At 44.5% G+C, this 26,515-nt stretch overlaps 1 protein-coding gene across 5 annotated transcripts in view; it reads right to left on the minus strand.

Moving 5' to 3' along the window:
• AGPAT3 (1-acylglycerol-3-phosphate O-acyltransferase 3) overlaps window positions 1-25,249 on the minus strand; it is an 89,141-nt gene extending 63,892 nt beyond the window's left edge. Inside the window, exons 1-2 of one of the 5 annotated variants that reach the window (XM_019282845.3) lie at window positions 7,553-7,938; window positions 6,195-6,308 (exon numbers count right to left, since the gene is read on the minus strand). The gene's annotated coding sequence lies outside the window, so the exon portion shown is untranslated. Of the gene's footprint in view, window positions 1-6,194; window positions 6,309-7,552; window positions 7,939-24,632; window positions 24,877-25,227 lie in introns of those variants that run through there. The other 4 variants (XM_039552774.1, XM_039552729.1, XM_019282846.3 and 1 more) reach the window with 4 other exon arrangements.
• Between the last annotated feature and the right edge of the window lie 1,266 nt (window positions 25,250-26,515).

The following is a 26,515-nucleotide window of genomic DNA, read 5'->3' on the forward strand; positions in this document are numbered from 1 at the left end:
TCTCGGGAATCAAGCAGGGAATCAGGCAGCAGGTTGCATAGGTCACTCAAATCAGCAGGAAGAGAAATAAAGTTTGTTCCCACAAGAGGCTTACACAGACACCACTGACAAGGAAATGACACTCTAGCATCATCCCTGTGAAACAGGGAAGAGGGTAATTTGACACTTCCTGGAGCAACAGTCCAAGGAGCAGAGATCCAGGGGACAGGTTTCCTCCAGAGAGCTCTGCAGCACATGCACAGGAAAGGCGGCCAGTCGAGGGAGTAGGATACCTCAGATGTAAAGAACATGAAGTGGACAAAGCAAATGAAACTGAAATCTGCTCTCCTGGTCTGTTCTTACTGCACTCTACATGGGGTTAAAGCAGATGCAGCCAGCCAACTTCCCTGGCAAAGGGATTTTCTCCTGTGTGGAGAAGAATCCACAGAGAACAGCTCCAAAATCCCAGCCAAAGCCCAGCATTGGCACTGAGGGGAAGAGAGGACTTCTGCTAAAAAGCATTATGAGAATTATGTGCCATACTGTAGTACAGTTCTATTGCTTGGGGGTTTGTTTGTCTTTATAAACTTTTGCTTCAGCTATCTGATGGACAGGTAAATTTTCAATCTTGCTTACAATATGTACCTTTCTCACTGTGGCTATAATCCCCACAGCTACTAGAAAAAAACAGGGATTAGCATGTCTATTTGAACTACTGATAAAGACAGAAAAGCACACCATACAGTCCTTTGATTTCCAGTTTGAGCAATACCCTGAGTCTGAACATGGGTGTGTTTTCTCCCCCCTTCCTCCTCCAAACATGACATCCAAACACCCAGAGGTTATCAAACACAGAGTAACAGTATTAACCAGCCTCACAGGATATGAATCCCATGGGCTCAGGGCAAATTGCTGTAGAAGCCTGTTTCTTCTTCAGTGGACTCTGTGATGATTCACAAGCCACACGAAGAGCTCAAGGCAAAGAGACAGGACTCCACTTTGCATGCACCCTGTCAGGCAATGCAGCCACTGCTACTTGAAGGTCTACTCTTAAGCTTGACCAGTGCTGCTAAAAGGCCAGAAGGCCAAGTCTGGTCCAAAACAAGTCAGAGGGTAACCTAATAGGGTCTAAGGAGGGTGGACGACAAGGGTCCAGTCCTCACGATCATTTTTTTGACTTTTTTTTTTAAACAGAATTGTCCTCTTGGGTCCCACATCAGTCAGAGCACTACAGCAAGTAACGCCACCAAGTGCTTTGTTGAACCACTGCTTTCCAAACATTTCCCTTTTCCAGCTTGCCATGAAGCATCACCAGCTCCCACACAAGGGCTCTGCTTCAGACATGCACTGAAGATGTCTCCTACTCTGACCCTTCCTGTCCTTCACTACTCTGGATGAGTACCCAGAACCTACAGAAAGGAGATATCAAAGGAGAGAGGAAAGGTCTCCTCACATCCAGGCTCACCCCTGACATGAGGGATGTGAGGAGCAGTATCTTAAGTCAAGTGTGTGGGGGAAATCCCAAACCTTTATGATTATATTAGAGACTGAAACAAATTTTCAGTAATTTCTTGTTCTGTTTCTTTGCTTTCTCTGCTCCTGCTCTATATGTACAGGCTGGCCTGTTCTCCCAGCCATAAGCACTGGGCCACTGAAATCTGAGAGAAAGCAGATCTCACATGCACTCACATTATCACCGCCTAGATGTAAATCCTCAGTGTTGGCTCCCCAATAGAGAAGAACCAGCTGCAGAACAAAAGGAATACATCTCTTTATCAGGCAGTTCACTTCTCTTATAGGGGCTGGACAACAGGGGACAGCCAAACTGGGGGAACAGGGATGAAAGGAATAAAAAAAGGAACAGACTAAGCAGATCTGGCAGCTGATTGCAAAATGGGACAGAAATTATTCTACTTCCAAATGGGATAACAGGACCCTCAGAAAACGTGCAGGATAAATCCTTACCAGAGCTGTACACTAATACCTAGTGCCATCCATTCCTGTTCATGTCTGGACAGTACTCTGAAGCCTGGGGAAAGGACTAATTTGAGCACAGCTCTTCACTGGGCTGATGAATCAGCTTTCCAGTGTGCATTCTCCTTAGGGAGAAAAGGGAGAATTGGCAGAGGACAGCGCTGCAGAAGACAGCAATAGGAGGAAACAGCTGCTGAATTTGATGCAGGAGCAGCCCATCATGTGGCAACATTTTGGTGCAGTGTTCTTGGCCAAAATCCTCATCCCCAGCCAAGTACATCCTCCAGCATGAAAGGAACAAGCACATTCCCTTACGAAATTCACAGGCGTTCCAACTCCAAAATGCTGGCACAGCAAAACCCAGGGCTCTTGGTACTGCACATGCAAGTTAACAGCAAGACAGAAAGTATTCTGTAACACATGGCAAATATCAAGGGAAACATATCCATGGTACTATACTTGAGAGAACTGCAACCATGTGCACCCAAAAGCGATGTGCTTGTCACACGCCCACATCTGTATTTCATGAAACCTGAACAAGTCTGAGGATAGTTTTTACAGCACCTTGAGGTCCACTGGCCTTAAGTCTGTATTGTTAACTTCACTCACTAAACTTACAAAAGATTAAATGCAAAATTAACTTCAATTGTTTTCTGTAAAATTACTTTATCCGACCCTTAAAAATCCTCAGAATAAAATAAGAGTACAACACACCAGGTAGGACCTCCATACCCTATACATGCTCACTTCCATAGGCAAAAACATCTCCAGGAGAGGCTGCTGCAGGTAACGGATGCAGAATCAGCAGTTCAATTTTATTCCTCTCTCTGCAAAGGCAAAGAACCATCCCTGGAAGTGTTCAAGGCCAGGTTGAATGGGGCCCTGAGCAACCTGGTCTAGTGGAACATGTCCCTGCCTGTGGCAGGGGGTTGGAGCAAGATGATCTTCAAGGTCCTCTTGCAACCCATCCCATTCCCATGATGATTCTATGAACCATGTAACAAAAAATTACAACTGCAAACGTACATATGCTCCAAGGGCTCTTCACACAACACAATCTGTTCCACCAAGCAATTTTTATACTTTGAGGAACAGAAGTGGGTTTATATTCCTATGCCAGACTGACTGGTCTTCTCCTTTTTCTTGGAAGTAAATAAAACCTTCTCTCAATTCTGTCAGCACAGAGATAAGTATCTAACTTCAGAGAACTGTAAGTAACCCGACCTTTTAATTTTTCCTAATGCTTCACATGTGTCCCATCAGTAGCAGACTAATGTTTTACTTATTTGTTCTTTTCCTGCACAGAAGAAAAGAGCTTTCAGTCTGTGTGAAAGACGATGCCTTGGGCACTCCCCATGGGCCTCTTATTGTTCACTGTAACTTCTTTTTCCTGCTGGCAACTGGAGACTCATTCACCAGATTTCTCTGGTGACAGGTATAATAAGAGACAAGCAGATAACTTCTATTGCATCTCTGGACACCTGCTCTGAAAGGGTTTTCTGTTCCTGCATGCTGTTATTTGAACACATGAATGACCTTTCCAAGGCAAACGCCAATTTTCCACAGAAAAGGCTTGGTGTGACTGTCAAACTGAAGGGTGGTAAAAAAGCACTTGTTCTCCTCATATATCTTCCAGCACTACCTTAATGAACTGAAAAACCAACAGCCTCAAGGACTTATTTCCAGTCCTGCAAAAAAACAAGGCTTAAAGCAAATAGGGCCTTACTGCTGTTATACAAATAAAACTATGACACTATGCCTATCTATGAAGATTATAAAAATACAGAGTCCTGTAAAGGAGTCCTGTTGAAGATTTTTCCAGGTGACCAAAAGGTCTACTTTCCCTCACAAAAGCCTTGACAGGAACCTGGAAAAGCAAAGCAGCAATTTTTTTTTTTTTTTTTTTAATTCAAAATGCTGAGCCACTGAAAACCAAAGTACACAGCAAATTCCTGAGCCTGGTGAGACTCATGACTTGAGATCATTGCTTCCTCCAAAGTCAGCCTGAAGAGTAGAACCATACTAACAGTCTTCTAGTATTCACTCAGTGGCTTTCAAACCAGCCAGTAACTCTACCCAAAAGGCACAAAAATTACGTCCTGAAGAAATAGTGAAGAGGAAAACATGCACATCAGATTTTGGGACAGTTCTTGAGCTAGGGGAAACAGAGCAGATAGAGAAAACTCCATAGAAGAGGCAGGAGAAGCAACATGAGTAAACAGAGATGCTGGATGAAACCAAAAAACAAAGAGGTCACAAGCCACACACTTCAGCAAAGACCAGCACACCCTGGAACAACTTACCAAAGGCCAGGACAGTCTTAGTAACTAATCATTTTTTAAAATCAAGTTTGCAAGTTTTCCTTGGAGGCAAATTACAGTTTGCACCCAGATTTATAAGACATGGGTTTATCCCTGGGGTAATTCGTACACCCTCTGCTTTTGGCTTGTGACTTGAGAAGCCAAGAGGTGGCTGTGCAAAGGGACTGGGGAATGAAAAAGGGGAAGGGAAGGAAAAGAAAGTAAGGGAAAGTACAGAAAAAGATACAGAGGGAAACAAAGAAACCATACCGATAATGAAGAACAACGTGTAAAAGCAGCCTAAAAAGATAAAGTAAAAGCATGTACGTAGTAAGTGGATTTCTTTTAGTAGAAGTCGTGTGGAAGAAAATAAATAGAGTAAGAAAAAAACAATTCTGTGCAGGAAACAATTCTGGGGCTGGAGAGGGGCAGTCGGGGCTATGAGGAAAAGATGACAACTTTCTTTGTTCTCTCAGGTCACTGAGGATTACAAAGGATGACTTTTCCAAGCACAAAATTTCCTGTATCAGAGACAGGGTGCCTGGGTCCAGCTGGCCATGCAACACTCTGACCAGTGTTGAGCTGTGCCATCAGTACACAATGCCACATGACAATAAACCAGAAAAATGCTACACATTCACCCTCAGTCTGACTCTTCCAGGTGACAAATCCCTAGTGACCCCCTGTCCCAAGTGAAATATGGGAGCAGATGCCAAGGCTGGGTCATAGCAACACAGATGCTCTTCTAAACTCGCTTTATTCCTTTCCATGCTGCCCTGATCAATACAGCTGCTGTTCATTTACTTGTTTTGAACTCCATGACAAGGGACAGCAGCGAAACTTTACCTGGACACCAGCTCTGGTGGGGATCAGATGTGTGCAGGCATTGTGATCTATGCAGAAGGAAAGGGGACACCAGGACACCAGGTACAGGGACACAAAGCAAGGGACTGCCCAGCCAGGCTCTTTCTGCTGGCTTCTTTAAGCAACAGCTACAGGATCAAGCAACAACAACCAAATTAAAAGGGTGTGCCATATAATGGTGTAAGTTCAGATCCTTATAGTCAAGAATAGCTGAGGTGGAAAACTGTATAGGACAGATCAAAACATCCTGACTGATTCATTAGCCACAGAGGCTTTAAAGCAGGCTGGTTTGTCTCGTTTACAGCTCTATCAATGAAACCAATCAGCCTCTCTGAACACAGCAAGGAAGTTTATTTAGGGCAGCACAGCAGGCTTCTCTCACCTCTGCGAGGCACAGGATGACAACTTCTAAGGGATGCTGGACAGAGGGATCAATTCCCTCACCAGATCCAAGTTTTCTCTGCTCTAAAAATCATATCCAGCAAAACACACAAACAGAAACTTCCAAGTGGATAAACACTGCATAAAAGCTACACTTACCACAGCTGAGCTCTATCTTAGGCAGAAAAAGGCAGAAAATGCACACAGCAATAGCACACAAAAAGCCATAGACAAAAACTAACTTAGGGACAGTAAGTCTGTTAAAAGTCTTAGGGAAGTAAAACCAGGCAGCTTTACTAAATCCTCTTTTGCTTCCACTGATATGATTCATCCACACAACTTCTACCTGAGACTGAGAAAAACAAAACACACAAAACCCACCCCCCCAAAAAAAACCCAACCAACCAACAACCCCAAAAGACAAAAACCCCCACAATAAGCACAGATATTCAAAAATACGTTTCCCCTCCCATCGATCCTACAGAGTCTCTTTACAACTCGTGCAATACTACACTGGATCAGCTCAGTGATCCTCACTCCCCACGGGGTGCTCCCAAGCAGTGCTCACTCTGGAGGTATCAGAAGAAACAGAAAAAACCCTGCTCATGTACAGATAGACTTGAACAACTCCATAATGACTCAAGGACAAGGGAGTAATTATTCCTGAGCACTAAAGACAGCTGGCAATTTACTCACATCACATGCAGAAAGACTTGAGCATTCAGCAGCACAGTCAAAGAGATTTATTCCTTCTTCCATGTGCCTCTCTCCCTGTGCTTCCAGTCTCTCTGCTCCTGGGAGCTCCATTATCTGTGTTAAAGTATATTACTTTTTAATCTACCTACTGCTTTCCAGATTCATTTCACAGCAAGTTTTTTTAGAATTTTAAAATCAAAGGGAAAAAAAAAGAAATCACAGCATTTGACTACAGGAAACTAACACTGCCCAAATAAGCAAGTTGGTATTTTTTTTTTTCTTTCTCTGTATAAAATTTCTTAACACAAAGAAAGGCAATGGAAAGAAAGATAAATGAACAGTCAAATCCTGAGAAACCTGATTTCTCCTTTTCATTTAAATTTGACAGATCTGGGTCCTGCAGTAAGACTGTCTTCAAGCTCCTCCAAAAAGACTCAATTTCATCTACATGTCAGAAGTCTGTTTTCACACCTCCTTGTCAGCCTGAGCACAGGGTTAGGCTTTCCCTGATTCTTATTTTCCAGGTGCCACAGGAGGCTAAAATGGAACAGTAGAGCCACTTCCTACCCAAAGACATTAAAAAGAAGTGAGATGCCTCTCTACATCCATCACATTCATTTTATCATGGGAAGCAAAAGATGTCTCCTTATTATCCTCAGAGGAAACAGAAATACATAAGTAAAAAAAACTTTTCCTAAATGGATGAGAAATTAAAAAAGTAATTGCTGTTTCAGGAATATGGAACCCATAAAACAGTATTAGTAACTAGAGGTTAAAATATTTACTGGCATGTGGAAAATAGAATTCCACGCTTACAGAGCATTCCAAGTATAGCACATTCAGTGGTAAATAGATTAAGACTTCCTACACACTCCAGAGGTGACATGTAGGGCAATTGTAGTGATAGGACAAGGAGTAATGAGTACAAATTGAAAGAGGAGAAATTTAGGTTAGATACTAGGCAGAAATTCATTACTGTGAGGGTGGTCAGACACTGGAACAGGTTGCCCAGGGAAGTTGTGAATGCCCCAACCTCGGCAGTGTTAAAAGCCACGTGGGCCAGGGCTTGGAGCAACATGGTCCAGTGGAAGTGTCCCTGCCCATGGCAGGAGGGTTTGGAACAAGATGATTGTTAAGGTCCCTTCCAACCCCTTGACATTCTATGATTCTGTGATTACTGCTTTTCTTTAACAAGTTCCCAGCTTCACCTTGCCCCCCAGCACAATCATCACTTTGAAACAGCAAATCCCAAACCACTTTTAACAAACTGAGAACCGAGGTAGCCCCATTGCTCTTACACAACAGGTAACCCTGCAGCACCAAAGAACTGCCTGGCAGATATCCACAGGAAGCCTTACCCACTGCAGGGAAAGCTGCTCCAGGAACAGAGGAACCACACACCATCCACGTGAGGAATTCAGGCACAACCAGAGGAGCAGCTTCCCTGACTTCACCAACACCTTCTGCTCACACAGCTCACCAGAGTCCAGGTTCAGTGCCCCAAAGGGACAGCCAGCTCCACCTTCTTGCCTTCTCCTTAATCCAGGGATCTTTCACTGACAAAGTGCCTGCCCCACAGTATCCCCAGCACGAGGCACGGCTGGCCAGATGCCTGTGTGCTTGCACACCCTGCTGCCTCCAGATGTGTCCAGCTGCACAGATTAGGAAGGCACTGCCTAAATGGCCCGTGCTGCTGCCGAGCAGGCTCAGAGAGGAACAGCCAGTACACGCCGACCCACACGTGCAAACCACCCCTCACGTCCTTCACGGGTCCAGCTGCAATCTCATGTTCCTGAAAATATAAATACCCCTTGGAAAAGGCACACAACCAGGGTAAAGTGCAAAGGTAAAGCAAACACACAGCTGCCCTCTGGACCTCTGACCGGTTTTTTTTTTTTATGGTCACAAGGAGGGGTTGTGATTCCTCACGAGTGCATTTTGCCAAGAGCCAGAATTGGCTTTTCGACCCCGGGTCCTGCCCCACTGCCCAGCCCTGACTGCAGTGCTGCAGGCTCTGCTGTCTCCTCCTTCCCAAGCTAAATCCATCTCCTGCAAACTTTACCAGCCCTGTGACCAGTGGTTTGTCACACCACAAAGCACCAGTTCATGACAATCCTCAAACATAATTTGAAACATTTAGAAAGCACAGACTATAGTATTACTTGTCCATTACAATTCTGTAGCACACCATTGTGAGACTCTTTGCTTTTCAGTGTACATACTAGTGAACAGAATATATTCTGACTCATATTCAAAGTAGCAGCTGAATTTTAGACAAACAGGTAAAAATAAACAGAATACCTTCTGAAATCAGACGTATTAACTACTACAGCAACAAGCATTTGATACACTTCAAAGGAAAGAATGTTTGCTTTCAGCAGTGCAATAACCTGGATGAAACATCATTTTAAATGCTGCTCACTAGAGAGATGGGCACAAGTTACTGATCTAGAGGGAAGTTTTCTAGTTATTAATTTCTAGGTTTAAAGCTCTGCTTATTGCTTGATTCTTAAAAACAGCCAACTCTACTCCTTTCTCTTGGACATGGAAAAAAACTAAGAGAAAAGGAATATATATGTAAACTCCCCCCCACCAACTTCTCCCCTTCCATTCTATGCCTTCCCTCCCAGAAGGGTATTTAAAAATAGGAAATACCCAAAATACTAAACAACTGAATCTATATAGACCTATATAAAAGGAGTCATAATAAAACCAGAGTCTTAGTGACCAAGTAACCTGCACCACCTTAATATCTGAGAGGTATTCAGACAACAAGAACAACAACATTCAGAGACTCCTTGAACCTTACCCCAATTTGCACCATTGATGTGGCTGCTTTTCAGAGACTGGACTTTCTCCTACTACCTACACTCATCTTTCCACAGCTCAGGATGGTTGTCATATTTTTTGTTCTAAGGCAGTTTGCAACAACTTTTGTAAGCCCAAACCACTCTTTAGGAATGATGATGACAAAAATGAAAAAACAGCTTCATTCAGGACAGATGAGAATCTTGAAATCAAAAGGACTTAAACATTTATCAGAGTATTATCCTCTGTATAACAGAGGATTGGAAAGCATAGAGGTGCAAGTAATTTTTCCTAGGGAATGACTTCTCTCTTCACATGGCAAATATTTTTCCAAAGCTGCTAATCACTGGAGTTGTTTTATTTTGTTTCTTTAGACCATCAGAGCTACCACAAAGATATCACACAGTGTTTAGTTTGGAAGTACTGTGTTAAATGACAGTGGAGAACTAGGGGAAAAAAAAAAAACTTCTCACCATACCCATCACTGCCTTACTCCTTCTGCCTTGATCATAGCACAGGAGTTGTATTTCATTGAAATGGGGATAACACTGGGGGCCAGAAATAGAGGAGACAGCAAGCAAGCAGACACTACATAGCTCAGCTGCCTATAACCTATTTAATGCATAATAAAAAACTTGATCTCAACAATAATGAAAGTATTAAGGCTTACAGCACTTGCAGCTCCATAAGTATCTTTCAAGGCAGAGTATTCCTATTCCTATGCATGTGCATTTTGGCAGTGCTCCTTTATTATAGATAAGTCAGAGACCTTAATTTCAGATCACTCTAGTGATCTTAGAGTCTTATAGCCATGAAATTACATCTTCAAGAGAGTCAAATAATCTCATCATGCACTGACCTATGTGTGTATTTGCATATTGGCACTTAAAGCTTTTGGCTTTAAACACACAAGACAGGGAGGCAGGGAGAAAAAAAGATGACTGAGGTTTGAGGAGAAGCCTTCCAAATTAACAGGCTGAGAAAATTCTGGAAATTCTTACCAACACTTACAGCAGAGATCTGGGTTTCTAAACATAGCACCAAGAGATGTTTTTAGATGTTTCCAAGACACATCCACAACATCCACACAGGACTGGCAGATGCCACACCAGACCATTGGGAAGCCAATGCCCTTTCGAGAGTGGTGGCTCCAGGCCTGGAGAAATACCCTAAATTACCTAAAGGGACGTTCAGGTACCCGAGTTGCCAACCACAAGTCTCTACAATGTTTAATTAAAGCAGAGATAATTATAACCAAGTTTAGAACCAGCCTGGTCCCTCCATCCTGTCTCCTTCCAGCCAGTTCTTTTGGTGGACAGACACATGATTTCAGTGTGCAGAAAAAAAGCTGCTCTTTCAGTGTATTAAATATTTTGAATACTTTGCATGGTATCAGTCTGTCTCAAGAAATTTTTGAGAATAGTGACTATGAGAGAAAGAACACAGAATAGAAAACCTGAGTTGCACAGGAGGCAAATAGAAGGTAGCAACAGGAAAGCTCTAGGCTTTCACAACACATCAAGGGATTTATAACACTATTTCCCTCTATTACTTTGTGAGAGATCATGGCAGTTTCTCTCTTTCTCTTAAAAAGAAAAAAAAAAAAAATCAAGCTCCAATATGAAAAAGCATACATTATGAACTCAACCCCCCCCCGCCCCCCCAGGTTTTTAGATACCAGACATTATATATATAAACCACCTGATATACACACTTCACGCTTTTGGGAAGTGTTTTCTAACTGCACAGAGCCATCCCGTTCTCCAAGGATACTGTAATTACTAATAGGAACCACCACGATATAGTGAACAAAGGTGACAGTCGCCTTTTAAGACTCCAAGTCCTCTGCCTTAATTTACTTGAGTCTTTTGTAAGTTTACTCTGCTTGGTGGCAAGACTTTAAATTTCAAGTTCATACTAGCAATGAAACAGGTCAAAGCAAAATATATCCATAGCTGATCTACAGAAAAAAACACTATGCCAAGAGGAAATGGTTGTGTTCCCCTTTGGGTTTTATTACTTTCCCCAACACATTTCTGTTAGTCAAAAGTACATTTAATACAAAACAGAAATTAGCGTTCAGAAGTCTGAAATGAAACCATGTCAGGAAAGCCAGCCACTGCCAATGGGAAAGACCTAGTAAAAATTAGTTTGAACACTCCAATTCTTTCAACTTCTATTGTGAGCAATGCCCAGCAACCAAAACATGCCCATACAAAATGAATCAGCCCTGACTGAAATTTGATTTTTGACCCGATTACATTCTTCCTCCCAAAATAACCTCTCATTAAAGAACTAAAAAGGTTGCAGTCAAGAACTGGCCAACAGAACCAGAATCTTTAGTGAGTTAGCACAGCCCCCTCCACACACAGAAACTCTCACTTCCATCACAAGAACTGCAAAACTGTCTGTGCTAAGTTAACAACTGAACAAATTTCAAGATAGGATTTCTACATAAATTAGGACTGTGTCCAGACCCAAGGCAGAAAACTAGGACTCCCAAGAAAAGGAAGAGATAATGCATCCTAAGAAAACAGGCAGCAGCTCTTAAATGGCTGTAAGAGCCCTCCAGAAAGTAGTCTGAGCCTCTTGGCCTCTGACAAAGCAGCACAAAGTGCCTCAGTGGGACACGGGAGAAGAAGCAGCAGAAACAACTCCACAAGTTCCTAGTGGAGAAAATAAAGGAATTTAACAGCACAGTCAATATGTGACAGACCCCAAGGAGCAGTAAGTGAGGCCAGAGAATGTGCCACAGGAATTTAGAACAGGCAACAGGAGTCCCAGAAAGGAACAGGCTGAACAGATGAAGCTGCACAGCCCCTCCAGCATCTCTCCCTACACACTCCTCTCTTCCAACCCAGACCAACCCCTAGACCCACTGGCTTAGTTCATAGCTGAAATAATGGCATTATCTATCCAAATGTGGACCTGTTACATTCAGGTCTGCTGGTTGCCTACAGATGGATTTGGGAGAGAACAGCAGCCCCCCACCCCACGGCAACATAAGCATTAAACCCAAGAGAACACGGGAATAAAGGCCATTTCCACTCCCTTCATGCTCCTCCTCTTTCCCCCACATACATCTTGTACCAAAAAATGGTTAGAGATACAGGAAAGAAAACCTGATCTGACTACACAGGAAGCACAAAAACGAAAACCACAAAGATGAAGTATTGCTAGTACAATTGCTGCATCTATCACACTGTGCAGCATTAAACTACCCGCTCATTACTGTGATTTGGCAACTGATTCTAAATGCCTAAAAAAGGGCCCTGACAAAACCCACAATAAGTGGGATGAAACAAGGAAGAGGAGGAGGAGGAGGAGAACAAGAGAAAATTATACCAAGATAAGTTGGAGATGCACAATTTCACCTGTCTGAGAAGACCCAACCTCTTCTAGAGAAGACAGGCAAGTTAAAATTTCAAGCAAAAAAACTCAGTGCAGGGGAAAAAATCCCCAGTTTGTAACCAGGCTGTATGTGCTTGATGCTGCTGGAACCTGTTAAACACTACTGCTGCCAGCCAGACACCCCTGCAGAGAGGACCTGTATCAGTGCAGCGCGGCTTTTAATTTGTGTAACAACTATTTGCAGGTTCAGAAGCACACAGCTAATGAGGCCTTGTTAGCTATCCAGAGCAAATATATACCATGGAGTGCAGGTAACTGGCCTTCTGCTGCTCATACCCTCTCTCATATGTGTAATTCCACCAGATTTGTGAACTCCAAACACTACATTATCTGCAAAAGACAGTCTTCCAAGATAGAGGGTCCATTTACTCACAATAACATCCAAAATGCTTCCAGTGGAAAGAATCCCATCTTAACTTTGTCCTGGAATTAAGGCAGAAACACATCGGTGCTGCCCTCTCAGAAGAGCATCTGGTACCTTGAAAACCAGCAAATTATAGATTCCCCCAACAGCTATTGAGTTACTCAGTGGAGGCTCAGTTTATCTTAGCTCTGTCTGCCTCATCTAGGCACAGGCTCCATAGGGAGCGACAGAAAGACTGAATCTCCTTGTGGTCAGCAGGCAAGTTGTGCCTCATTTACATTACAAATACACACATTTTTGAGGCATTTTTCAGACACAGCCAATGAGAGCTCAGCACTGCCAAGGTCACACGCTGGCCATTGCTGGGAAGAGAACTCCAAGAACAAGATGCTCCACACTTCCTTGCGTGGAGCATCCCAGATCGCCTGTGTTTTACCAACACACCAAGACCATATGTCCTGCCAAATAATTTTAGGCTCACCACGCACCAAAGAAATCAATTCAGGAAGCTGGATGGCATTTCTTTTCTGCTCACACAGAGTGACAGACCATCACAGTCCATAAATTTTCTGGTACTTTGTCTCAGTTACTTGCTAGTGAAGCGTTCGCTGGTACAAGGAGCCAGGAACTTGACTCAGATTTTAATTCAGTGCTTATGGTTCTGCAAAACTACTTCAGCACCCACCAGCTTCGTGCAGTGGCTGCAATACCAAAAAGGCAAGCAGGACTGTGCTATAGAGAGAACCAGCACCTGCATTTAAATTCTGCAGGCACTTACCCGGCCTTTCAGCTTTTGTTTAGTGCCCTCCATGCATTCCTGGTAGTTACACTCTACTTTGGCTGGCCATCAGGAATTAACTGTGCCACAGAAACTCACTGAGAGCCCAAAGGCTGAAAAAAATAGCAAACTGAAGGCACCATGGTCTTTCTGGTAGCTGGGTTCAGGCACCAGTTTTGAGGCTGATCTCTAAGGTCACCACCTTCAAGGCCTTGCTTAACCTTCTCCATGGAACACGCATGGATTACAAGTGAATTGTTTCACATGCTCAAAGAGGAAGATAAGAAGCAGCCCCTATCTAAAAGGACCCCTTGACAGAGAAGCAAAAATACCAATATCCTTCCCAAGGTCATTTGATCTGACACTCAGATCAGTGCTGCCCTGTGCTAAAATTCACAGCATGTGAGGCTCCAAGAGTGGAGCAGGGTTGGAACATGAGTCTCTCCCAATATAAAATTGCAGCGTGCACAGTTGAAGGATATTTCCATAAGTCACCTAACCCAGCTGCCCCCCACCTTTGACAGCAACGCTTCTCCATCACCTTTTACTTCTCTTCACCATGACCACTAATTTCATGTCCCCCACCGCCTCCCTAGCTTTTTTTTTTTTTTTGTACAGCAACATAAGGGATGAACAGGGAAGGCCAGAACTTACATTCTTTGGATCTCCCCTGCCCCTTGTCCACATCTCATAAGGGTTCATTTCCCAGTAGGGACCAGGCACTCCAGTCCCCAGTGCAGAAACACCAAACCCCAACTCTTCTCCAGCATCTGCCAGGATCTTTTCTTTCTGAGTTCCTTCCAGCAACATCGATTTTACCACTCCTGCTTGGCAATAGAAAGCTTTTCCCAAAGTTTTGCAGCTCTCCATTCTGCATCTTAAATCCCTAACTTGCTGTCCTCTCTACAGCAGGCACAGACAGCAGTTCACTCCCTTCTTCTCCCACAGAAGGCTTTTAGGTGTGTTCTCTGCGCAGAACCATCTTGATTCTTTAAACCTTCCCTTTATTAATGCTTTCTAGACATCCCTGTGAATTTCTTCCCACTCAGTTTTTCTTCCAGCTTGGTCCACACAAAAAGGTGCCTTCAGCTGCATGCCACAGTCCAGCTCATGCCAACGAGAACCATTTTGCAGGTGTGTGTGCATCCTCATCTAGGGTGCTTGATTTTTTTCTTCTGGAGTCAGAGAGAAAGGAAGGGTTTGGGGTTCTTGGGGGTTTTTTTGCAATCACCTAAGACTGATTCACATTCAGGTTTCAAACTGCTAAGTGGAAGCACTACATTTCTGGCTAGTATCAAAACAGGTATTTGGTAGGAATACAAGAAAGCCTAGAGCTTCTCTCCCCCTTTAGAAGTTTTGCCAACCTTACCGTGTTAATGAATAGCATTAAAGAAAAGCCTCCAGAGTGAACACAGAGGCACAAATGAATGTAGGCAATGCTATCACCAAAAATTGAGGCTGTTGTGATTAATCTTATTCAAAGGGAGGGTTCAAGAGTACCAGCAGACTCCTCTGTTCCAGACTAAACTGCAACCCCACCATAAATGATGGTGCCAACCTTTTTTTTCCAGTGTTGGTACTCCTACTTCTCTGGGGAAGAGCAAGGATCCAACTACATAGGATAGTAAGTAGCCAGTTTTATCTGCTCAGTGACAAAACGCTCCTACCCAGGAGTACTCCACCATTCCCCATACTGGATCAGGCAGAAACCTATAAAACAGAAGAACACAGCTCTGTTTCCTCTTTAGGGATCCAGGACAGTTAATGCTGGCCAACAAGAAAGGACAGGCCTGCAAGAGGAAGGGGGGGAGAGAGGGAAAGGAGAAAAACTGTAAGTTGTTTATTTTAGGTCACCCAGTAAAACCAAGGCATCTGTGCAATGCTGTAAGGTTCATACTTAGAACCAAATTCATGAGGTTCAGAAAGGCAGCTTACAAATGCCACAGTATGCTTCAGACCATTCTTAATGCTTTTTGGCCTGAACCCATCACTTTAAAAGCCAGCAATTTTTTTTTTTTTTTTTTACCAAGCCCACCCCTCCCACATACCTCCCTGCCACAGGGCAGTGATACGACGACATTTCTCTCCAAATTAAATCCACTTCTTGAAGGAAGAGGGTCAGGAGGATGAGGGTACTACACTTTAAAAAAGGGCATTAAAAAATAATTATGCTAAACCACGTATCAGCACAAATTAAAGAGAGACAGTAAAATGCCTGCTTTCAGCTTGCTTAAATATTCAATTAAAAAAGCCATCTAGGCAAAATTTTATTAAAATAAATCAGCTGAGGAAATGCCTGTCAAACCAATCTGAAACCACATTCTTTTAGACCTTCTTTCACTGAGAAGGAAGTCTTCACTCTGCCAGTATCAACCCAATCATGTTCTCAAAGGATGTGCCTTCCTTCACAGCAGCAGTGGCACGAAGAGCAACCAGCACTCATTTCACACAATGCCAAGTGCAGTAAAGCTTCTGCTGGCTTCCCTCGTACAAAAACACATCCTCCTCCTCTCTCAGGCCCAGCAAGCCAAATTACCCATAGATAACCCCTCACAGCAGTTCATGGCTTCCTTTGGGATCCAAGAAGACAGGTTTAAAATTTGTGATGGAAGAGTTAGTGTAGATGGATGTGAAGTACAGCCTTTTCACCCATAATGCCTTGAAGGAAAACCAAAGGTTCAACTTCCAGATCAGATCTACCATTTGGGTTCTTGACAAACATTGAGATGACTGCACTTGTAGAAAATGTTTAAGGTTTAGGACATTAAAAATTTGATGACATACAAACAGTGCAGGAAAAAAGAAAGATAAGAAAGGATTATACCACTTTCTTTTGCTGTAGAGAAAGGTACAGGCTCATTACCTGAACGAGGTAAGGCTCATAGCAGGTTGCAAACAGCAGGTTCTGTTATTTCAAAGATGAACACTGTCTACCTGGCTTCTACTGTGAAGTATAACTGAGGTGATGCTGTGAACACCACAAGACTCATCACCACCACTTGTTCTCCAGCATGATATTGCTTCTGAAAAGCCAATACACCACTCCAGCAGTGCACTGGAATACACCAGAAAAAAACTACAGTACACAGACAAAAAATTAGACTTTTCCTTATTGGAAAGTTGTTGGCAAAAGCTTCAAAGTTAAAAAAAAACAGAGAAGTACCATCAAGAGGACTTTGGTATAAGCACAGCTGCACTCAGGAGAGCTTGCCAGCAGTATACACTTAACACCATAAACATACATATTTAATGGACATGTCTTCATTCTTAGACTATATGCTCCAAAAACCTTTACCGTAAGTTATGGTCCTCAGTTCACAGCCACAGCTCCAGCTGCAACAAGCAAGATAAAGCAATGCCATTTTTAACCACAGTTTTCAAAGGCAAGGCTAAATGCCTTTTCTAGGGGCTGAGCAGGACCCAGGCAGCAACAAGCACGTCTGTACCAGCTCAGAGCCAAGGTCTGCTCCATCTCACGACACATCCCTGGCAGTAGACAGCAAATGATGGCCAGAAGAGCAGAGGACCAGGGCAAGCACATTGTGACCCTGCTGCTACTGCCTAACATTCCAGTGATCTGCAGCCAAGGCACTTCTCTGCTGCTGCCTCCTTCTAAGTTCATCTTAAGGCACCACTGCTGTCAGGTAAATGCAAACTCAGACCTTTCAGAGCAGGCGGAGGGAGAGGGCTCACTGAGTGTTTTCCAGTGAATATTTGGGCAGGAAAGCTTGAAAGGCATCCAGCAGTGCTTGGCAGCAATAGGTCTTGTACCATCACAGAAGACGCTTGGGAAAAATGCAGCTGGAGCATTAAGCCAGCCAGTTCAGCTTCCATCGACAGAAACAACTTGAGACAATAAAAAGTAAACTGAGCTACTCAAAGTACATCCTACTTCAGATTAAGCCATCTCAACTCCTAAAAGATCATACAAACAACATCCTTGCCACAGTGCTAGCTAAATATAAAATACATCTGTTTTCAAGTAGTTGTCCTCTCCACAAATAAGAACAGTACCACAGGCAAATTCAACATGAAAACCATTTACAAGTTTCAGACAAGTTAGTTATGAGCAGAGACTGCAAAAAGGCATGGCCCTGTCCCCTTGCCATGGGGTGGTCAGGAAAGCAAAAGACAAGATAAAACCTCAAAACACAAAAGTCCAAAAGCCATCTCAATACAATGATCCCAGTGGTGATATTTCACTGGAAATGCAGATCAATAACAATCTGCAATCTGGCCCAAAGTCCCATTGCTACTTAACACTTTTAGCCAAATGTACTTTACAAGCAAAGCGAATTTTTTTAAAAAATAAAAATCCTTCAAATAGAGAGAAGACTCCTCTGATCCCTAAGAAGAGAGGGGCTCCAACATTCTGTAACATGACTAACCTCAGGAAGTTGTCTGAGGAACCAGAAGCATCACCTCTGCTGTGACCACCAGAAGGGAAAAACACTGCTCAGGGGGTAATTTGGGTCATAGCCTCTTCACTGACCTCAGGAAATGAAAACCTTTCTTTCCCTTTGGCTTCAGTCCTCTTGTAATTCAAACCTGGCTGGCTACATGGTTAATAACCCAAGGGCCATCAGCATCAAAGAGATGCAAGAGGAAAAAATTCAGCTCAGACATGCTGGTAAGGAGATCAAGACTTCAGAAAGGTAGTGGAGCAAGGGGCCCACAGAAAAGAAGACACTATGCAGCATAACCTTGGGTCAATCAATCACAGCTGCCACTGGGAGATGAGCTCTTGCATTAGGCATTAAAGATGTGTCAAACTTAGAGCTTCTCATCTCTGCTCACATGGCAGAACAACATTCACAGTGAAACCTGCTGGAAGGTTACCTACCTTTATCAAACTGATAATGGTTGCGTTATTTAGCAGTATGTCAGCTGCTATCAAAACTTGGGTCCATAAGTAGTCTAACTTACATCACTACCAGGAACATGAAAGTTGACCTAGCAAGAGAAGACTGAAGACTGGTGACACTAAAGCATGATATGAATTATGTCAAGAGGAAAGAGAGGCTGCTTCTGAACCAGCATGTAAATCACACATTTCCTCCATCATGTTCCCCTGAAAAGACCAAATCTGCATTTAAAGTACCAACAACTTTCAATCTCCAGGGGAAAAAGAAGTGTTCTTTGTGCAGAGTCAAGCTTCGGCAAATCTTGCAGCAGTAACTACAGACACTGCCTCCCCAAGCCATCTGCTGTGGCATTTATAACTCCTGGAAGGGCAGCAGGCAGAACTGGTGGAGGAGAAGAGGAGACACAAGTATCTCAGCAGCCAAAGCCAGGCTGCACAGGAAAGCTGCGACACTGGTCTGACCCAAACAGGAACTTACGTCCTGGTTATCCAGACCTCCTTCAGCTGGCAGATGCAGCTGCTGTTCACGTAGCAGAGGAAACAGTGGGATCTGCATCCTTTTCAGATAACAGGCAATTAGGAGACCAACCTCAAATCAAACTAAGCAAGCCCAGGCTGGCAAGGTTCCAGTGGGAAGGGTCTGACCAGGACCTCATCCCACAAATGAGCAAACTGGTGCTCTGGAGTCAGTCTGAGCAACTCAGCTTTCACATTCAGATGGACATTCCAGATCCCAGCACAGCCGACAGCTCCACACATCTCTCCTCCAAGAAGCAATGCCAGTGACATAGTCAGAATAATTCAGAACGAGCTAAATGCATCCTTTATCAGGACATGTAGGTTCCACCTTGACCTACATACCCTCACACCACAGATGACCACAGCATCTGCAGAATGTTTTCATCAGCACAGATAGAGACAGAAGAAGAGGCAGCAGGACAGGCTCACCCACCCCTTGCTCACACGAGCAGGAGTTCCAGCAGCAGGCCAAGCTGCAAATCCCACTTTCTCAGTACGGCTGGAGACAATGCCGATTAATTGTTTCGCCATCCATACAAAATTACTACAATACTCACTTCATAGGGTTGTCACAAGGATTATTTAACATCTCTGAAGAGCTCTGAAGAAGAAATAGTGGCTATTGTTCTCAGTACCATAGAATTGGGAACTATCTCACATGAATTTTGCATGACTGTGCATGTGTGACAGTTGCGGCACCAATACATTATTTTTCTTCACAAAAAAAAAAAAGCCTCACAGCAGCTCATTAACTCAGGGCAACATTTTAGTTAGAAATGTATTTTGTTTTGCTTGTTAATATATCCTAAATAGAGATCAACTTTAACTATTTAATTAAAAGATTCAGGTGCTGTTTCTAGTCTCTCTTAATTAAGGGAAACACCACGTTTTTTACAAAGAACTCAGTTTAGGCTGTCAGGGCTTCTAGCGAGCACACTGTAATTACCTAAGCAATGCTAACACACAAGAACAACAAGAGGAGAAAAAAAGGAACCAAAAATGTCACTGAAATCTCATTTCATTTACAGCAAACAAGAAAGTCTGCATGGAGAAAAGGTGCTACACACAGAAAGAGTCCAATGTCATACTGCTTACGCCTGACCATTAAACAGCTCTTAGCATTGATGCAGAACATTGTACCAGTTTAAATAGTTTCTTTTTTCCCTGAATACACAGGAGCCGTTGGATTCTAAACGTTCTTGCAATACACTTGGATCCGCCTCATTGGTATAGAAAACTACTACTGTTTCAGTTCAAATGTATAAGGAATCTATATGCCTCCTCTTTCTCATAAAATACAGGGAAATCAACACTTACTTCAAGGATAAGCATTTTCTTTTTTTTTTTTGTTCCTGAACAGCCTTAAACTCCCGCAGTAATCGCACAATTAGGCAACAAGGTTGCAATCCAGGGCAAAGCTGATTTGGCAGAGAACACCACCATTTCCACTACACCAAGCTTCAAACATGTCTTTAAACTCTTTCGGACATAAACCACATCTTTTGTTTGGAAAATAAGCAACACATTATTGGTACTACTGCAAGATAAATGACAGTATTAAGACTAGTCAGCATACCAGCTTTCATTCCCCATCCAAGAGGGAACAGAAAGCTCATTCTCTTTATTTCATCCTGGCTCTCTACAGAGGAACTGGCACCTATGGGTGCACAAAAAATGCAGCATTGCAGCAGCAAGCCTCACAGAGCCTAGGTCCCAAGTTCCCCAATTCCCAGGGAAGGCATGAGCCCAAAATTACATGCTTGTTCTGCCTTTAGTACGCCTTAGGATAGCCACAAGGGCAGGGGAGAAAGAAAAAAAATTAAAAAAAAAAAAAGAGAGAAAAAAGCAATAGGAACAACTGGGCTATTTTACCAAGAGCAAGGAGATGTACTACCAATTCCTGCTTTCCTCCGGTTTATCTCATAGAGATCAACAACTTTAGAAAGTTCAAGGTGCCAAGAAGACACTGACCCCCTCACAAAACAGGCATGAAACAGAAAGGACACTCTTGATTGTCTCCTCTGCCCATCAGTCCAGTGGGATGTATCTTCATGTAACCTGAGCTGTGCATTATTTTGATACCTTCCAGGGAAAAGGCCAGGAAAGCTTTTTCATAATTGCCACCCAGCACTTCCTCGGTCACTGCGCTGTCCTAAAACTATTTGTGTTTTACTTGGGTTTACATGCAAAAAACAGCTCCTGTGGCACTCCGTTCCTTCTTACAACACTGAATACTCACTTGGACAAGGACAACAACCCAAGTCTCCTGCTTCCCAAGACAAATGTCCCATCCAGCACAGTATAACTATACTGTTCAGACAGCTACAGGTACATGCACAACAGAAGGAGGACCTGCTGCAAAGGACTGAATCCAAAGGCAGCAGTTGTAGACTGGTCTTCAGAAAAAAGACAAACATTTCTTTCATCTTTGCTTTGACTTGTGTGTAACACTCCTAAGCGTTCATCTCATCACTGCCATGTCTTGCACACTCCTAAATGTGTCCAGACTCACAGGCACAAGGAAATGTTACAGGTAAATCATAAGTATATACCGATTTTGGAAGCATCAACAAAAATACGTAAGCTAGGGTTCGCTTCCTTTTCAACCATTTGAAATTTGGACCTCTGCAATTAATAAACTAAGTTGGATACACCAGCAAATTAAACACTTCCTAGATTACCTTGATTTTGCCTACGGGTGCCTGTGTGCTGGTGATAATCAGTCCCCAACTTAGGTGCTGACTCATGCCTGGAATCCTACCAAGATCATGCATCAGATGGCAAACTGATTTTCATGCAACACATTTAAGAGTATCCTCATCAAGCATGCAGCAGAGGCCTGGGGATTAGTGTTCCTTTTTCTTATTTTATCTTGGTTAATATCATGGGTAAAGAAGAAATTTGGATAACGCCTTCAAATATCTCTCTATTCCTTTTGGTTTTGGTAAAAAAAGATGTTATCAATTACTTGTTAGGAGCTACCCACAAGCAAAAGCTCCCCGGCCCTAACGCGGAATGCAAGCATAGACAAAGAATACTTATTACTGATGGCTCTGCACCAGAAGGTAGTAGAGCAGTCTGAGAAACAATGAAACCTCAGATTCTCTTTGGGTTCTGCCATTTCTTTAGTTCTTTATCTCGCAGCACTCCAGGTACCAACTGCCAAGTCACCTGGTCTTTGGTAAGGCACCAACTATAACCAGGCTATGCATGCACCAACTCAGTATGAACACTAAAAACACCCACTGAAAGAACAGGACATTTTTAGCCACTGCAGATGATAATTAAGTTTCTTCATCAGTACCTTGGCCATTCCTATCAAGAATTATGTTCTCATAAGCCAAAGAAGCAAGACTGAATGCAAGCTTTCCTGGTCTTTTTTTTTTTCCTTTTTAATTTGCATAGAGTATAGAAGCAGCTTCCCAAAATTTATGGCTATCATAAATTTAGAATAGGTGAACACATTACAGTTAACAGCAATACTTTATTCACACTGGTTCCCCACAAAATGTAAGCCTCAAATCCAATTATTCTGTAATAGTTTTGTAAATAAACAAAACACCATTTAGGATTTGAAAACAATGCATCTTTCTGCTAACAGAGGCAGAAAGGAAAAAAAAAAAAAGGAAGCTAGCACAAGACTATGCAATAATTTCATTTTGTAAGAAGATTAAAACAGAGCAGAAAGCTTTAGCTCTGGCTGGGAAAAGAACATATACTTTGTGCTGGTAGAGTTCCCTGTAATTGTAAGTGCAATTTTGTCTGGTTTGTTAATGCACCTCTTCAGAGACAAAAGAAACCACAAGGGGAAGAGGAAACAACATTCTTTTTTTCTGTGCAACATTACCTCAACTAAAGCCCATTCTGATTTCAGCCCTTGTCAGGCACAACTTGAGCACTCTCAGTGGAGCTATCTGCACTGCATTGTTAAACTGCACTACAAAGTTTTGGTAAATGGTCCTGCCATTTTAATCATGCTCAGCAGGGACAATCTGGTCAGGTGTCTTTCCTGTGCTTGTTGAATTCCAGCTATATTTGGAGACCAACTGTTCTCTGTCCTGCTTTCTCCAATTCACTGTGTGTATAAGGGTGGAGAGGTGAAGGTGGGAATTAGGAGAGAAAGACATAATGAGACTTTCTTAAGAGTACATAAAAGAGCTCTGAAAAAAGGCTGAAAAACATACTGAAAGTAATGAGCATCATTTTAGTCATGAAGGCTCAGTAACAATAGATGTGAAAGGGAAGAAGACTACAGTACACAGAAGGGAACCAAAAGCCAAGGCTCCTGTGAAAGTTACAGAAAACATTAGAACATTTATGTTTAAAATCCAAGGGTCAGAACTGTTCGCAGCGCAAGGAGCTCTGTAACAGCCCAATGCTTAACTCCAACTCCATTTAACTTCATCATCTCCTACACAGCTGCAGTCTTGCAGGAAAATGAATGGAAAACATATGAGTCCTACTGCTTGTAGAATCAAACTTAAAAAAAAAAAAAAAAAAAAAGCATATATCTGAGATTACACTGAACTCCACCCAAAAGACCTGTGGGTCAAGTAGAGTCTCAGGTGAAGAGCGTCACCACAAAAGAAACAGCTGCCAACTCAAGTGGAGAGCTTTACTGCTCTGCTCCCAAACACGCTTGTCACATCAGCAATTCACTGAGAGCAAACATGCCATCTTGGACTCCAGCCTACTTCCCTTAGAGCGGGAGAAGGGGAAAGGGCATGAAGTTTATTTTGGACTTGAAATTAATGAGTAAGATAACATGATGAACTAATAAGATTATTACTGCTTTGAAGAATGAGCAGCAAGATTACTGGAAACTCTGACACTTTCCTTTCTCATACCACACCTGCTCTCTGCCTAATCAATGAGGAAATATGAAGATTCAAGGAAGAAAAAATATTGGAGGGGAAGAACATATAAGTGTGGCATCGAACAGGTAACAATCTCAACACAAAAATTTCCATCAGAATACAGTGTATTAAAAGCTCTAAGGGGATAATCAGCGTGCTTATTTATTTAGATGCCTACACATTAGGCTAACGCCTTAATATATCCATGAGCATCCTCTGAACAGATCCAGGCACAACAACATTCCATTTGGTTGCCTCTCTCAGATCAATAGGGTTTGCTCTTCTCCATTTTGCACTCGCAAGCCGTGCACCCAGGTACAGCCCGGCTCTTCCGAAATGGGCTTGCTTTCTTTCTTTTTGTTTTAAGCCGCTCCCCCACTTTTTACCCATCCATCCATGCATCCATCCATCCATCCTCCCCTCGCAGTCGGCGGGGAGCCCAGCCGCCCTCCTCACGGCAGCGAGCCGCCAGCCTGCGCCTCCCGGGACGGCGTCCATCTCACCCGGGATGGGCAGGATGCGTTCCAGCCGGGAGAATTGTGCCCTTCCCCGCACCGCCGCCGTGCCCCCGCCCCGGGTACCACCCGCCGGCGCACAAAGCGCTGCCCCCGCCGGCAGCACCGGCACCGCCGGACCGAGCCGGACTGGGCCCGGCGCGGCTCCTCCCGAGCCGCCGCAGCGGGGGCGGCGCGCCGGGGCCTTTCCGAAGGGGCTCCCGGCCGAGCCCCCGGCGTGCGGCAGCGCCGGGCGGGGGATGCTGCCCCGGCCGCCCAGGCTCCGCCGCCCGCCTCCCCCCCACATCCCGGTACCCGCGCCTCGCCGGCGGAGCGGCACCAACCTGCAGTCCCCGCCGCCGCCTCCTCCTCCTCCTCCTCCTCCTCTTCCTCGGCAAGAGCCGGAGCTGCCTCTGCCCGCTTCAGCCTCCAGCCCCCGGCGGCGGCGGGCTGGCTCGGCGCCGCTGCCCTCGGGAGGCGGGGAAGGGGCGAGCGGGGCGGGCGGCTGCGGGAGCGTCGCTCATTGAGTGCGGCAGCCCCGGCTGCTGCCGCCGCCGCCGCCGCCGCTCCCCGCAGCCGCTACTTCCTGTGCGGCGATGGTTCAGTTCCTCCCGGGCCGCTGGGGGCAGGAGAGCCGGGGGGCGGAGGAGGAGGAGAGGGGGAAGGTCGGGTCAGATAGCGGGGGCGGCAGCGGCCGCCGCCGCCGCTCCTCCCGCCCGGCGCGGCTCCGCCCCGCAGCGCACGGTCGGGGCTCCGCGCTGCCCGCGCCGCAGCGGGACGCGATGCGGCGGAGCCGCCCCCCTACGCCCGCACCGCTCCCGCCCCAGCGCCCATCACCCTGCGCTCTGGTGTGCCCGGTGGTGGCCGTGGGGAGATTACCCAGCCCGGAGACGGGAGTGCGGCTCCCCGCAGCCCCACCGCTCGCCCGGGGCCGCTCACCGGAGACATGTTTCTGGCTCCCCGCCGCTGCCCCCGGGGAGCGCGGTCCGTGTGGCCGCCCGGCAGCGCATCCCGCGGCACGCAGGGAGGGAGGGATGCAGGGAGGGAGGTGCCCGCGGGCCCGGCCCCGCCGCAGCCGCCCCGCGGGGCTGGGAAGGAGCGGGCGGCCGCCGCAGGGCTGAGCGAAGCTCCCGGGCACGGGGGATCTGTGTGGGAGAAAGGCGGAGATGGAGCCGTGGGGGCTCGATGACGGAAACTCTAAGTAAGGCAGGAAACGGGCACGTAAACGGTGTAAATAAATGGCACAGTCCCGGGGCGGGATGGAGGAGAAGCGATGGAGGGAGCGGGGGCCCGGCTGCAGACGCTCCATGCGCTGTAAATCCATGCCCTGCCAAGGACCCCACGTGGTGGAAGCGCTCCGTGAAAGGAGCAGAATCTCACCTGGGCTATTGATTGTTATTTGATTGGTACAAATGTGACACCAACAGACTGACAGTGTCTTTGTGTTCCTACATATAAAGGAGCAGGTCAGAACACATCAAAGGTAGTACAGGTTCGGTCCGTTTTTCAGAATAAGTTTTAAAAGATGATGATTTCGTTTGTAATCTTATTCGTTCTCTTCAGGGTGTGACAGGACTGCATGCAGGGTCTGTCCTGGCTGGAGAAATTCAACATGGTGAGGCTTTTATGGGCGATAATGAGTTGGTATAGGCAGGTTTTTGTCTCCTTTCTTGGATGCAGCATGGGAAGTGTCAAAGCTTGGAAGTCAAAACCTTTTCTTAAAAAAAAAGAATAAAACTAGTTAAATCGGAACAACATTTTAAAATACCAGTGTCTGACGTTATCCTTCAAACACCTTACTGATGCCACTAAATAATTAGGCATAATCTCCAAGATGGTGAATGCTTGCAGCTCTTAAAGCTTTTTCTTCAAGATTATGTATGTTCATTATGTCTGAAAGATAGTTCCAAAATATAGATTTTGAGGAGACTAACATTAGGCAGTAATGTGGAAAGAGAGGGTCTTAGTGCTCTCTGAATCTTCACAATAAGGCAAATATTGCCCTCAGCAGCTATGGTAGACCTATGTAAAAAAAAGTGTGTTTAACTGTGGTTTAGGTTCCAAATGTCCTCCCTCTTTTGCCTGTGATATATGACATTCAGAACATAACTCGATCTACTTTAGAAAAGTAAACACAAGGAATATCTAAATATTTATGTTCTGTGTTTAGTTGAAGTGCCATTAAATCCCTTTATTGCTGTGCTTTTACTACCATCACAGAACTCTC

This window comes from Corvus cornix, chromosome 1 (genome assembly GCF_000738735.6).
Source record: "Corvus cornix cornix isolate S_Up_H32 chromosome 1, ASM73873v5, whole genome shotgun sequence".
NCBI classification, from domain to species: domain Eukaryota; kingdom Metazoa; phylum Chordata; class Aves; order Passeriformes; family Corvidae; genus Corvus; species Corvus cornix.